This window comes from Castor canadensis, unplaced genomic scaffold, assembly GCF_047511655.1.
Source record: "Castor canadensis unplaced genomic scaffold, mCasCan1.hap1v2 HAP1_SCAFFOLD_311, whole genome shotgun sequence".
NCBI lineage: Eukaryota > Metazoa > Chordata > Mammalia > Rodentia > Castoridae > Castor > Castor canadensis.
In genome coordinates this window covers 2,347-15,295 of record NW_027395418.1, presented here as the reverse complement: position 1 = coordinate 15,295, position 12,949 = coordinate 2,347, and the positions used below count along the sequence as shown (strand labels likewise).

Here is a 12,949-nt window from a genome sequence, read left to right as displayed (position 1 = left end):
ATACGCGTCCGTACAGCCTGTTTCCAGCAGTTCTGCGGCAGACCAGACTCCTGGCTTCTGAGTCCTTTACCTCGCTTGGCCTTGGCACCAACAGTGCGACTTTGCGGCTGTCACTTCGCCCCCGCCTCTGCCGAAGGTTGAACTTGTGAGTGGAGCCAAATAACTCCTGCCCTATTGTGCCTCCCCCACGCATTAGTGTAGCTCAGTGGGCAGAGCCCAGGGCAGGAAAACACCGGTTTTGACCGCACCTTATGCCACGAGCTCCCCTCGTTGCTTCTTCAGGCACTTTCCCGCGTGTGCCTGGCCTGTCATTCTCTAGAGGCGTGGAGCCCCGGGCCAGCTTTTCCTCTTCTGACCGTGTCCTCTGGTTGTTTTCTTTCCTTTAAAGAGGTGACATCTCTCCTCCTAAAGGACTCAAGAAAAATGGCCAGAGTAGCGACCTGCAGCCAGTGAGGGGCTGGGCGGGAGATGTGGGCTTTTCCGTTAAATGGGAGCCCCGGGCCTGAGTGTGGAGCGCTGCGGTGGGCGTGGGGAGAGCTACGCGCATGCGCGCACCGGGCGGGTGGGAACAGCTCAGTTCAAGCTCCATGGTGACTTCTGCAAGGCAGCTATCGCTGGTGTCTCTGCAAAGGTTGAGGACTTAGTGTCTGCTTCCATTTATAAAACCAGCTGTTAGGGACTGCCGGTTCTGCAGGAGAGAGAACCTCCCCTGCTGAGTTTTAGGCTAGGTGAGTTGAGTGTTTTCAAAACAGTTGATAGTTGAGGAGGAGGTTTACAAATACATACAAACTATGTTCTTTTGTTGTCAAACCAGCCTCTTAAAAATTGTACTGGGTGTACAGGTACAACAATTGGTTTTGTTATTGTTGTTTTGTTTTCTTTTTTAACACTTCCAAAGGCTTTTATTGATCACCTATATTTAACAGGTGTACTCCAGATGCAGCTTTAGCAAAAGGTTGCTCACAGAGCTTCATGTTCTCCACTTGTCTTTTCTTGCCTGCCTCCCCCCGCCACCTCTATAGACCAATATCAGATGAGACTGCTTTACTGGTTCCATAGATGTATAAAATTAAAAAAGACGCTTACCAAAGGAAAACTCCCAAATACAGTTATTAGTCAGTGATCACTACACTAGCTGTCCAGAGCTTCACGTTCATGTCTTCCGATTATCCCCATTTTACTGGGAAGGAGGAAATAAATTCAGAGAGAATTCAGTATATTGTGACATTTACAAAAGTTCTTACAATATATCATAAAGAATTCACCCCCTCCAACATTCTCCTTTCTCCCCCCTCCACTCCTTCCTGGAATAGTTTCCACAGGTTTCATTTTTTCCATTTACTTACATGAGTGCATAATATTTCCATCATAGTCGCTCTCTTACACCCTTTCCTTCCATCCTCCCCACTGTCAAACCCATTTAAAGCCATGCCAGAATTAAGGCATTTTCTACAGGCATCGAGCTACCTTGGGAAAAGAATAGTACTTCTGGCACAGCCAGAGCATTGGTGACTTGGCACAACCATGCTTCTGCTTCCCAATTGAGCACTTAATATCACTACCTTACTCCACTGAACTGTTGCATAGCTACGGAGTTTTGGGGCTGTGGGGAATTCCCTCAAAATAATGTTTTGTTTTTCAGGAGCCCTTTTCTACTGGTCTTTTACTTTGCAGGCTCCTGGTCTTCTGAAAAATATGCAGGTATGTTTACCTCTTCTCATGTTGCTCTCCATGCTTTTGTGAAATGCACAAAGGCAGGGGTGGGATGTGATGGGGGTGGGGATGGGACAAGAGTGACATGCACAAATGCACGTATATATGCCATAAGTTCACAAAAGATTTCATTCATGGACCATGAGCTGACCAGGCAAACTCCAGATGGAAAAAAAATCTCATATTGCGATGTGACTTGAACAATAATAAAGGGATCGACAAAGTCCTATGTGATCAGAGAAGAGAACTTGAGAGGTTTCTAGGTTCATCGCATCCGTGCACATGTTCTTAAACAGTTTCTAAGTAATTGTTATGATTTGATGTATTGTGCACTATTTTTTGTTTCTTTCTTTGAAACAGGGTCTTGCTATGTACCTAGACTGGCCTAGACTTGAGATCTTCCTTCCTCCCCCTCCCAAGTGCTGAGATTACGGGCATGTACCACCACACCATGCCTGGCTGCATTTGTTCTTTAAGCAATTTAGTTGGATTCTTTCACATGGAACATAAAGAGCCCCAACTAACATAATATTTTTTGAGCTTGGGTGAGTTATCTATTTCCTAACTTCAATTTCCTCATCTATTAACTGGGAAGAATAGGACAGACCTCCCAGGTAGCTGTAAGGTTTAAATAACATTTAAATTTATGCTGAAAATAGCATTGCTATTAGTGAGATAAAAATTATAGTGTGGGAGACACAGAGAGGATTTATTTGCCTGTGAACAGTGCTTGTGGCACACAGGTTTCAGAGGCCCTCTCTTGTGATGGGCCCTCCCAGGATCTGCAGTTAGAGGTTGGAAATCGGAGGTTGCCTTTTGGAACTCAGAGGTTGCCTTCTGAGCAGGGCAAAGATACTTCCCTGTCCCCTTTCAGTTTGAATGCATTCTTTCTCTAAGAGCACAGTCATGTTGCACAGTCCTCCCACCCCATTCCTGCCTTAACTAGCCTGAGTACAGGTTCATGCCAAGCAAGATCCCCATTCCCTATTTCACTGATTGCAACCTTGCTCGGGAGGCAGAGTGATCAGCGATTATGAATGCCAAAAAGGAAACCCACTTATTTCTGTTATAGAACCAGGAACAGCCTTATCAACAGGAACTATGGCTGTTGTTTATTCACATGGAATACAATCACAATGACTCACATTTGTCAGAAAGGGGAAAAAAAGATGCTAAGTGGTGCATGAGAGCTGGGTGAGATTTTCCTTTAACATTCCTATACTACATACTAATTCACTTCTAACCTGTGAGTTTCTAAGAGCAGAGAGAGGCTGGCAGGAGCCAAGAAGTTTGTGAAAAAACATGACATGCGAAGTCGTAAATCTACTAGCTTATTTTATTGTAGAAAAATTGCAAAGTAAATTCCTGGGAACCATTCTGCCAGTACAGTGACTCCTAGAAGGGATTCCCAATTTGTATCTTTGTATTATTTTTCATATACTGGATACAAATACATGATGTGAAATTCAAAAGGTGTATACAAAAAGGCACATACATGTGTCATTGCAGCCTCCCAGCTGCCCTCCTTGAAGGAAACCACCATTGTCAGTATCTTGTATGTCCCTCCAGAGGTTTTCAGTGGTAGCATTGTCCATCAGTATTGTAATGATGATGGAATCCCCGCTACTCAGGAGGCAGAGATCGGGAGGATCCCAGTTTGAGGCCAAAATGGGCAAAAAGTTAATGAGACCCCCATCACAGCAAAGAAGCTGGGCGTGGTGGTGGGCACCTGTGGTCCCAATCATGGGAGGCATAGGTAGGAGGATTGCAGTCTGAGGCTGGCCCCAGGCAACAACTGCGAGATCCTATCCAAAACCGACTCAAGAAAAAGCTGGGTGTGGGCTCACATGGTACAGCCTAGCTAGTGCTAAGGCCTGAGTTCAAACCCTTGTACTGCTGAAAAAAGAACTGTGATGATGGAAATGGTCTACCATTGCTGTTCACCATTGTAGCCACTGGCCAGGCACATGTGGCTATCGAGCAATGGAAATTTGGGTAGTGTGATTTAGGAGCTGACTTTTTAAATTTAATTTGTATTAAATTAAATTTATATTTAAACAGTGATATGTGGCTAGTGATTACTGTATTGGGACACCCAGTTTTGTACAGATAATACACAACACACAGTCTCCCACTATCCTTCTTCTTTCACTTACCAGTGCCTACATTCCATGGGGATCGATTTTTTAAAACTACTACAAAACATCTGTTGTATTCATGAAGGCAATCTTGGAGAGCCATAGGCCATCACTTTTTTACAACAAGCTTCAAAATCTTCAACATATATAGCGAAAACACCCCACAGCACTCCTAGGTTCTCTATCCCTCCAACTTGGGTTTTGAGGGCTTGACATTGAGTAGTCCGTTTTGGGGACTTGGGGAAAAATTTACCATGAGTCACTGTCCTAAAATACATTCTCCACCCACAAGGCTTGAGCCAGCCCTTTCTTTGTGACTTTTTTTTTCAAAGTAGGCTGTCATGAATTATTTGCCCTGGTTGGCTTTGATCTCTGCCTCCTGAGTAGCTAGGATTACAGGTGTGAGCCACTGGTGCCTGGCTGGCTTTTGATATTTCAAAGGTGATGAGAATCTTTTCCATTTCAAATGGTTCCTGGAGATAGAAATTTAACTACTCTGTTTTAGTGTTCATTCTTTTCTTCTGGAGGTCCCTGTGGAAGGCAGTAGAGCCAGTATTTGGGGTCAGACACATCTGGGTACAGATTTCAGCTCCAAAGGCACAGTCTCTTTAGTTTGTGGGGCAATAACAGTATTTGCGACCTCCAGTCATTCAGTCTATATTTCATACCGAGTTACATGGAGAGGCTGAAGGAACAGACTAAAATGCACTCGGTCATATTCCTGAGTCATCCCTAAAGCAGGGCTTGATGCTAGGCACTGGTGGGAAGGGAGCAAGATCTGTGTGGGGAGGAAGGAGATGTGGTTCTTGCCTTGTCGTGGTTCCTCAAAGTGACCTCAAAGAGAACAGTGCTTGAGTCCCCCTTCCTTCACTATGCCATATTTCCAGGTGGCTGCAGCAACAGCAGCCCTCATTGTATAATCTCCAAACCAGGACTCCTCACACACTGAATTACTAGCCCCAACCTGTTGGCCCATATGGCATCCATGATCTCATTGTGGGTGAACTGTCCTTTCCAGTTGCCTGGCTTTAGGCTTTGCTGTGGCTTGCTTTGGCCAGTGAGATTAAGTAGAAATGAAAGTACAGTTCCAAGTGTTGGCTTGAAGAGGCCTCACAAGGATCTGCTGGTCTTCAGTGTACTTCCGCCTTCACAGGAGAGGAGCATCTCCTCTGAACTACCACCTCTCCACCCTTAGTGGCAGAGTGAGCACAGGTGGGACAGAGCCTCAGGGTAAGGTGGAGCCAACCAGCTAGCATAGTATTAGAACACAACTACATTAGACAGCTACAGCCCTGCATAGGTCATTCTAATCCCTGAGTTACATCACTGCAGCGATAGCTAACCCATCCCTTATTATTTTTTTATATGTTTGTTTATTTTTTTTTTTTTGCTGGTACTGGGAATTGAACTCAGAGCTTCAAGCATGAAGTACTCTACCACGTGATCCACATTTCCAATCCTTTTACTTTTTTTTTGTCAGATATGGTCTAGTGCTAACTTTGCCCAGGCTGGTCTTCAACTTTGATCCTCTTACTTCCACTTCCTGAGTAGCTGGGACCATAGTTGTACAACCCGATTCAGCCTAACACATTTCTTTTTTTTTTTTCAGTACTAGGGTTTTGAACTCAGGACCTCGTACTTCCTAGACATGTACTGTACTGCTTGTTCTATGTGTCTGGTCCTTTTTATTTTAGTTATTTTTTGGATAGGGTCTTGTGGTTTTGCCTAGGCTAGCCTAAACCACGACCCTCCTACATATACTTACCACTTAGCTGTGTGTGTGTGTGTGTGTTGTGTGTGTGTGTGGTACTGGGGTTTGAACTCAGGGCCTACAGCTTGAGCCATTTTACCTGCTCTTTTTTTGTGAAGGGTTTTTTTGATATAGGGTCTCTCAAACTATTTGCTTGGGCTGGCTTCAAACCGAGATGTTCCTGATCTCTGCCTCCTGAGTAGCTGGGATTGCAGGAGTGAGCCACCAGTGCCTGGCAGGGTTGATTTTTTCTAAAAGAAAAACAAACTGCTATCAATTTTCTACCCGCTTGTCAAAGTGGAAAACCCTTCCAAGACAGGACCATACTCATGTACTAGTTTGAGGGCTTGGGAATAAAAAAGGCAAGACCTGGCCCCACACTCTAGTAGACTCACTGATGTAGATATTCTAGTGACCCCAACATTTAGTGAGTAGGTCTAGAGGTGTACAGTTCCCTGATGGCAAGAGGCAAATACCTTGGAAATGACTGGTTCTTGGTGAACTAGAGGAAAGGGCAAGAGAACAACTGGGATTTGACTTAAAAATCTACACCCCTTGAAGCTATGTTTTCTGATGCCCAGAGGATGATTACACTGGAGGAGGTAGGGCAAGAAGCACTTTCACTGCCTACACTGCCTCTTGCAGAAGCTAGACTGCCACAAAGGAGTCCAGCATCAGTTCTGGTTTTCCTGCCTATGTCCTTGTGATTTGCACATACATTATTTAACTGTTTAGGTTTTAATTTCTTACTACATGGAGAGAATTGGTTATAAATTTCATACATTTTAATGAGAATAGTAAGATTTGACAAGCCGGGCTGTGTTAGAAGACAAAATTTGTCAGTTTCTGAGGCAGGAGTTGCATCACTGTTTAGGCTGAGTGAGGAGCAACAAAGCCAGTTCCCTCTTTCATCCTCTAGGACTGAATCTACCTCCTTAGGAACTGTTATGATGCCTTGTCTGAGCTCCCTGTGAGAATAATGCAAGCCTTTTTCTCTTGAAGTTCCAGAACTGTCTATGATGATTTTGCTGGGAGAACAACATTGCAATCCTTTTCCTCTTGAAGTTCCAGAAATCGCTATGATGACTTCCCTGAGCTCCCTTGGAGAAGAACAATGAAGACTTTTACACTTTAAAAATCTTAAATCACCCCTCAGCCATTTTCCCTGCATCCTTATTGGAAATCTGATCGTCATCAGAAGAGTCTGTATCAGGTAGCTTCTGGCCCATACTTTTCTCGCGTGTGACACTGTACATATCCTTAAGCCAAATTGGCCACCTTAACCAGAAAAAGCTCACCTAGGCAAGAGAAGGGGAGATATTAGTTCTGCTTTCCCCTCCGTTTTCCAGCCACAGCACCAAGTCCTCTTCCAACTTGCCTGACTCTCACTTTCCATTGTGTTTCTAGTAACCTCATTCAGCCCCAAAGCCAACCTCATGGCTGGGCTCCTAAAGGAGGCAGACACCTGCCTGCAGAATTGGACGACGGTGCAGGCTGCCTGTACTGGTTACCAGGGAGATTCAGGGAGTATTTTCCTCCTCCACCCTGAGCTGTTGTCTGCTGGGGAGGAGCAGTAATCTGAGAGGGGAGGAAGGGAGGCATTGCAGAGCCCTGCCCTCAGTCTGGTGGGCCTGAGTTGCAGGATGGTGTGCGACACCTGGGACTTCCATCTCAGGTTTCTCCACGTCTTCCATTCTGAGATTGCCGATCTGTCCTGGCTCCCCTCCTTTTCCCTTCTCCCTCCCTGGACTCATGCAGAGCTCCATACATTGACTGTATGACCTGGGGCAGGAAAGACCCTCCTTGCTTCTCATTGTTCCCAGCAAGCCCTACAAGACTTCCCTGATAGAGTAATAATGTTGGCATTTTGTGAATCAGCAGCCATTTTGTCCTCAGGCCTCACTTCTTGAGAAATGGAGCCTCCCCCAGGCAGTTCCACCCCCAACAGCAGCCCCACCCTTAACAGAAATTCCAGCACTCTAAGACAGCTCCACCCCTAACAGAGACTCCCCCATATGCGCTAACTTCCTCAAGCTCCCTCTTCTATGAAAGCCACACCTAGCCCAGAGTCAGTGCTGTGCCATCTTTTCCGGGTCAGCCTGACAGCTTGAGCCTGTCATTAAACCTTGGTCTTAGACGTGAGATTTTTCCTGTGAGCTTTCTTTGTGAGCGGCATTTTTCCTAACATTTCCCAAAGGGCTTTCAGATAGAATAGAACATCTATTTATGTTTCCCATATCAAACAGGCTAAATGAAGAACCAGACAAACAACCAGATGGGAGTTTCCTCCCCTAGACCTAAGGCCAACAGACAAGACTCTCTCACAGAAGCCAGAAAGGGGACACAAGTTCCCCCCAAACCAGATGGGGATCTTTAACAAAAGAAAACACCACGTGGGGACAACAATTCCCCCTCAAAACAGATCCCCAGATTCCCTGGTCTCTTTTAACCCGAGATTTCTACCCTAAAAATGGCACCAACAAATTCCTCCCTTGGAGGGACCAGGTGAAGATCCCAGTGGGACCTTCTCAGACAGGCAGAGTCAGGTTTTGGGGTGCACAGGCCTGGAGGCTACAGGTCCTGTTTGTGGTTCTTGGAGGAGACAATGGGAGGTCCCTGGTGTTAATCTTAGCCTGGCAGCTGCTGGGATTTGTCCTCTAGTTGTCTGCCAGCCTCATTTACCAGCACCTCTGCTGAGGTCCAGCCAGAGTGCAACCCAGGGGGCCTCTTAACACTCAAGGAGTGAGGACCCCCTGTGGATCCCATCTGGGTTGCCGGTTTTGTTACTGAAAAAACTGATCCCTTGGCCTCAATGCCAATTCACAATTTACAAATAAGGAGAGCAAGGTTTTGAGAAGGAAGTAAGGTTTATTATTCATCTGACAAAGAGGTGGACAGGGAGAGTCAACCTCTTGTTGGGTCTGGATATCTAAGGCAGATCAGAAAGTAGCCCATCCCCCATGGAGAACCCCATGAGCCCTGCACCCTGAGAAGGAGTTATGAATCTGCATTTCTGTTCCCTGAGGAAGAGATACAGGGCCTCACAAATCTGCCAGGAAGAGATACAGGGTCCCACAGATCTGCCACAGGACTGATAAACAAAATTCTCTCAATGTTGTTCCCTGCCCCCCAATAAGGGGCAAAAAGACCAGCTCATCTAAAGGGGCCCCCATGCAAATACATGGCCAATAGAAAAGAAAACCTAACTGATACCCTAACCCAGAGTTAAAGCATCCTTAAAAAGCCCCAGCCTTCACCTGTGCAGCGAGTTACTGACTTCGGGCTCTGCTGCACTTCTCTAGCTGTAGCCTTTCCTTTCTCTCTAATAAACCCTACTTCATATACTGGCTTTGGCTCATCGCTCAGCTGCCTCACAAGCCAGTTCTCTGACCTGTAAAGGCAAGGACCCTCGACACCGGCCTGCAACACTTGGAGTCTGGCACATAACACTCTCAAAGCATTGTGTCCCACTTCTGAGAGAAAATGTCTGCCTCTTAAAGGGGAATTTGGGGCTCAGCTTGACTGCGTGATCAGATACATGTTTACCATGCCCACTGGCCTTGCTTCTCCAGGTGTCTAGCACCACTTCTCTGAAGCTATACGTCTTGGCCTGGCAGGTTTACTGCTCTGGTGGTTAGTAAGAGAGAAGGGGTAGAAAGCTGCCTGGTCAAATTGGAGAGCAAAGGGAGCTAATCTTTGTTACTGAATTCTGCAACAATTGGACAAAGAGTGGAAGAATGTCAGCTCCTTAGATACTCACAACTGCCTGTAGAGGCAGTCACTTATATTACAAGTCTAATTTGAAGCACAGAAAAGGCAAGTGGCCACCTGAGCATCCACTGTTGAGAAGCTGAAAGCTTTGAGGGTGTCCTCTCCATGTATTTGAATTATTAACTCGTGTAGTTCTTCACTTCTGGCATCAGTGGGTTTGTATTCCACAGCTATTTTACCACTTTCTGAAATAAAGTTAATGAAGATTTATTCAGAATTTTTCTTGCTCTAAAACTTCCTAGATAAAATAGTAGCACTCAATAATGAACCTTTTCTTTTCCTTTCTCTTATTTTGTATTGTTTATGGTGGCACTGGGGTTTGAACTTAGGGCCTCACACTTGCTAAGCAAATGCTCTACCACTTGAGCCTTTTTTTTTTTTTTGACACAGGGTCTCATTGTATAGCTTAGGCTGGCCTTGAACTCACGATCCTCCTGCCTCAGCTTCCCCAGTGATGGGATTGTAGGCCTGAACCATTGTGCCCAGTATGAGACAGTCTTCTGATTTCAAAATGAAAAGCATTTTCCTAGAAATGTCTTCATCTTACACTCCAGGGTTTTTTTTCCCCCTTTTTAAATAAGAAGTTTAAGCAAGATGCTTGATTTGAAGGGAAAACCATGATTTTTTTTACAAGAGTAATTTGTGCCTAGTTAAAGACAGATTTATAACAAAAAAAGTTATAAAATTGTAACAGGGGTTTAAAATTTGCTTTTTGTTGAGCAGGAATTAGATAATTGCAATGTCTCTTTTCCATAGAAATGGAAGGAACAAATTGCCAGTGAGGAAAATGTAACAGGGATCACAAAAGAAAAGAACATTTTTGTATAGCCAGCTTGCCTGTTGGCCGGTTTACTCTGTTGATTTAACTGACAGGGTTGTGTGTCATTAACTCTTAGACTTTGGGCTATGAATCATCCAGCTCTTCTACATGTGAGGAGAAGGAAATTTTTGACCTTGGGTGGTCATACTAGGCCTGTTATTTTGAAGGGGCTCCCTGGCTAAAGATCAGCAAGACTCTTCTGTATGTCACGAGCCATCTGCTAATGTCAGCAGTCTAGGATGTGACTCCTAATCCACATCTAAGCCATGGTTCTCAGCCATCAGGTTTCCTAACTCCATGCTTAGTCTTCATCAATATTTGCTTGTGTTTTCTGTTGATTTTTGTCAGGGTTTTGACTACTGAGGTAACTGTATCATAAGTAAAATTAAACGATTATTTTAAAGTCTGTTTATGGCAAGTCTTCTGACCACATTTTTTTGTTGTTTTTTGGCAGCACTGGGGTTTGAACTCAGGGCCTCATGCTTGCTAGCAGGCACTCTTGCCACTTGAGCCACTTGACAGCTATGGCAAGTCTTTTCTAAATGACCATTGCATAATTACAGTTAAACAACTATTATCTTGAGTGATGCTTATACAGTTAGGCCTTACATGTGTCTATGACTAAAGATATGTGAAGTTATATATTTAAACTGTAGCCGAATGTTGTACAAATGTTTGCAGAGTTAAAAATGTATAAGTTTGGTAAATATAAAATAACAAGTCAGGCATCAGTGGTTCACACCCATAATCCTAGCTACTCAGGAGGCAGAGATTAGGAGGATCACAGTTCAAAGCCAGCCCAAGCAACTAGTTCTCAAGACCCCATTTTGAAAAAACCCAACATAAAAAAGGACTGGTGGAGTGGTTCAAGGTGTAGGCCCTGAGTTCAACCCCAGTACTACCAAAACAATAAAATAAAATGACCAACTGATGCTATCTTTTATCTAAGATGCACTGCATCTTTTTTTTATCTAAGATGCACTTACATTTAAAAATGATCAATAGGACTTTTGGCATTTCTGTTATTTATGATCAATGCCATTCAGAGGCAAGAGGCCATTTGGGTTAGTCCTGCTGTTTGGAGCCTGAACTATATCTATTTGTCTTGGTTGGGTAAACATTGTTATATATATGAGATGCAACTGAATGTTAAAAATTGGGGCTATTTGGGGTCACTGACACTGCCTGCCCAAAACTCATGGGAAATCTAGGGTTTTGAAATTTGTCAGTGTGATAAACCTGACATCCTACCTATTCAAAGATTTAATGTTTTACTCCAAGGGTAGCAACTAAATTATGTGTGTGTGACCTCTGTAAAACAGTAATGCTGTTGCTGACTCCTTTGTATATTAAATATATTTGTGTTTTCCAAGCTTATAAAACTTTCTGAAATGGAAAGTTTAGGAAAATCCTGTACCAAGCTGGTACCAAATTAAAACTGTTAGTAATGGCTGCCTTTTGCAGGCTTTTGTGCATGTGTTCCTAACTATAACAAGAAGTTAACGGTGCTGATGTAATGTTGCCAGTCATGATTAATTATTACCCTACAATGCTGAAAACAATAGAAATACCCAGACTGTTCTGTTAGTTGCTAAACTGTTTATCAGAATTTTAACCATGGCTATTTTAACATTTTTGTTTGCTCATTTTGCTTTGTCATTGTATCTGTGATTCTTCTAGAGCATTTGCAATCAAATCTGGGGAAAATGACTCTTAACAAGTCTACTGAATTTGCTTTTTACGTATCTGTTTTTGTTGGGTTTTGTTGTGTATTATGCTTGTAAAACCTTGTAACTCTTGTCAAGATTCTGCAGAAGGACACTTTCTAATAAACAGCCTGAGCATCTTTGAAAGTTGAGACATCACCTGTAAGACAGAATTAGACTTAAAAATGGATGACAGGTATGTAATACTACACCAAGTTATTGACTGAGATGGGGTCTTGCGAACTATTTGCCTGACCTGGCCTTGAACCACGATCCTCCCAGCTTTAGTTTCCCAAATAGCTAGGATTACAGGCATGAGCCACTGATGAATTATTTATGTCATGTATTTTGTCACAGCGACGAAAGTCTGACTAACACAGATAGGCTAGGCCAAAACTAACCAAAAACATGTAATACTTGTATCAGAGTACTCAGGACACAGCATAACAATCACTTCTAGGCATCCAAAAAGAGCTTCAAAGTCAATGACTGCAGCCAGGGTAAGGCTTTTGGTAAGGTCTTAGCATCAGGGTGTCTTGTCACACTGTAGAGCACTGCAGGCCTTGGGAACTCCTGTGCATAAGGCCCTCCGCTGGGTGCTGGAGAACACTGTGTGAGTAAGATGACACAGTCCCTGCAGGAGATGCAGGCTACTGGGGAAAGAGACGTAGTCAGAAAAGTGCATACAATACAGCAGGTTCAAGGGCAGAGACAGACACATAGCATACTCAACAGGAACACGCAGACTGGGGCAGTCAGGAAAGGCTTCTTAAAGGAGGTGATACCTGGGCTGAGTCTCAAGGCAAGAGCAAGAAATCTTCAAGAAAAAGGAGAGGGTATTCCAGGTGAGGGACCCAGGAGAGAGGACTGCAAAAGTTAAGGCCCAGAGGTGAGTCTATTTAGGAATCATGAATTCTTGCTGTTGCTGGTGGATAAAGCTAAGTCATATAGCTGCAAGAGAAGAAGGTAGAGGTAAAGTTCGAGCACCGGATCACAGAAATGTGCTTGCTCCTCATATGCCCCCAGGGCTTAATTAGGGAATAGAGTAAGT

General features: G+C 44.1%; 1 long non-coding RNA gene across 2 annotated transcripts; it reads left to right on the top strand.

Annotated features, from left to right (window-relative positions):
• The first annotated feature begins 6 nt into the window (after positions 1-6).
• On the top strand, positions 7-12,045 carry LOC141420511 (uncharacterized). 2 transcript variants are annotated; one of them, XR_012445056.1, is made up of 4 exons: positions 7-145; positions 1,643-1,701; positions 2,074-2,258; positions 6,604-12,045. It is a non-coding gene; the product is annotated as an uncharacterized lncRNA (long non-coding RNA). The 2 variants fall into 2 exon arrangements; XR_012445057.1 differs by lacking the exon at positions 2,074-2,258.
• Positions 12,046-12,949: the final 904 nt, after the last annotated feature.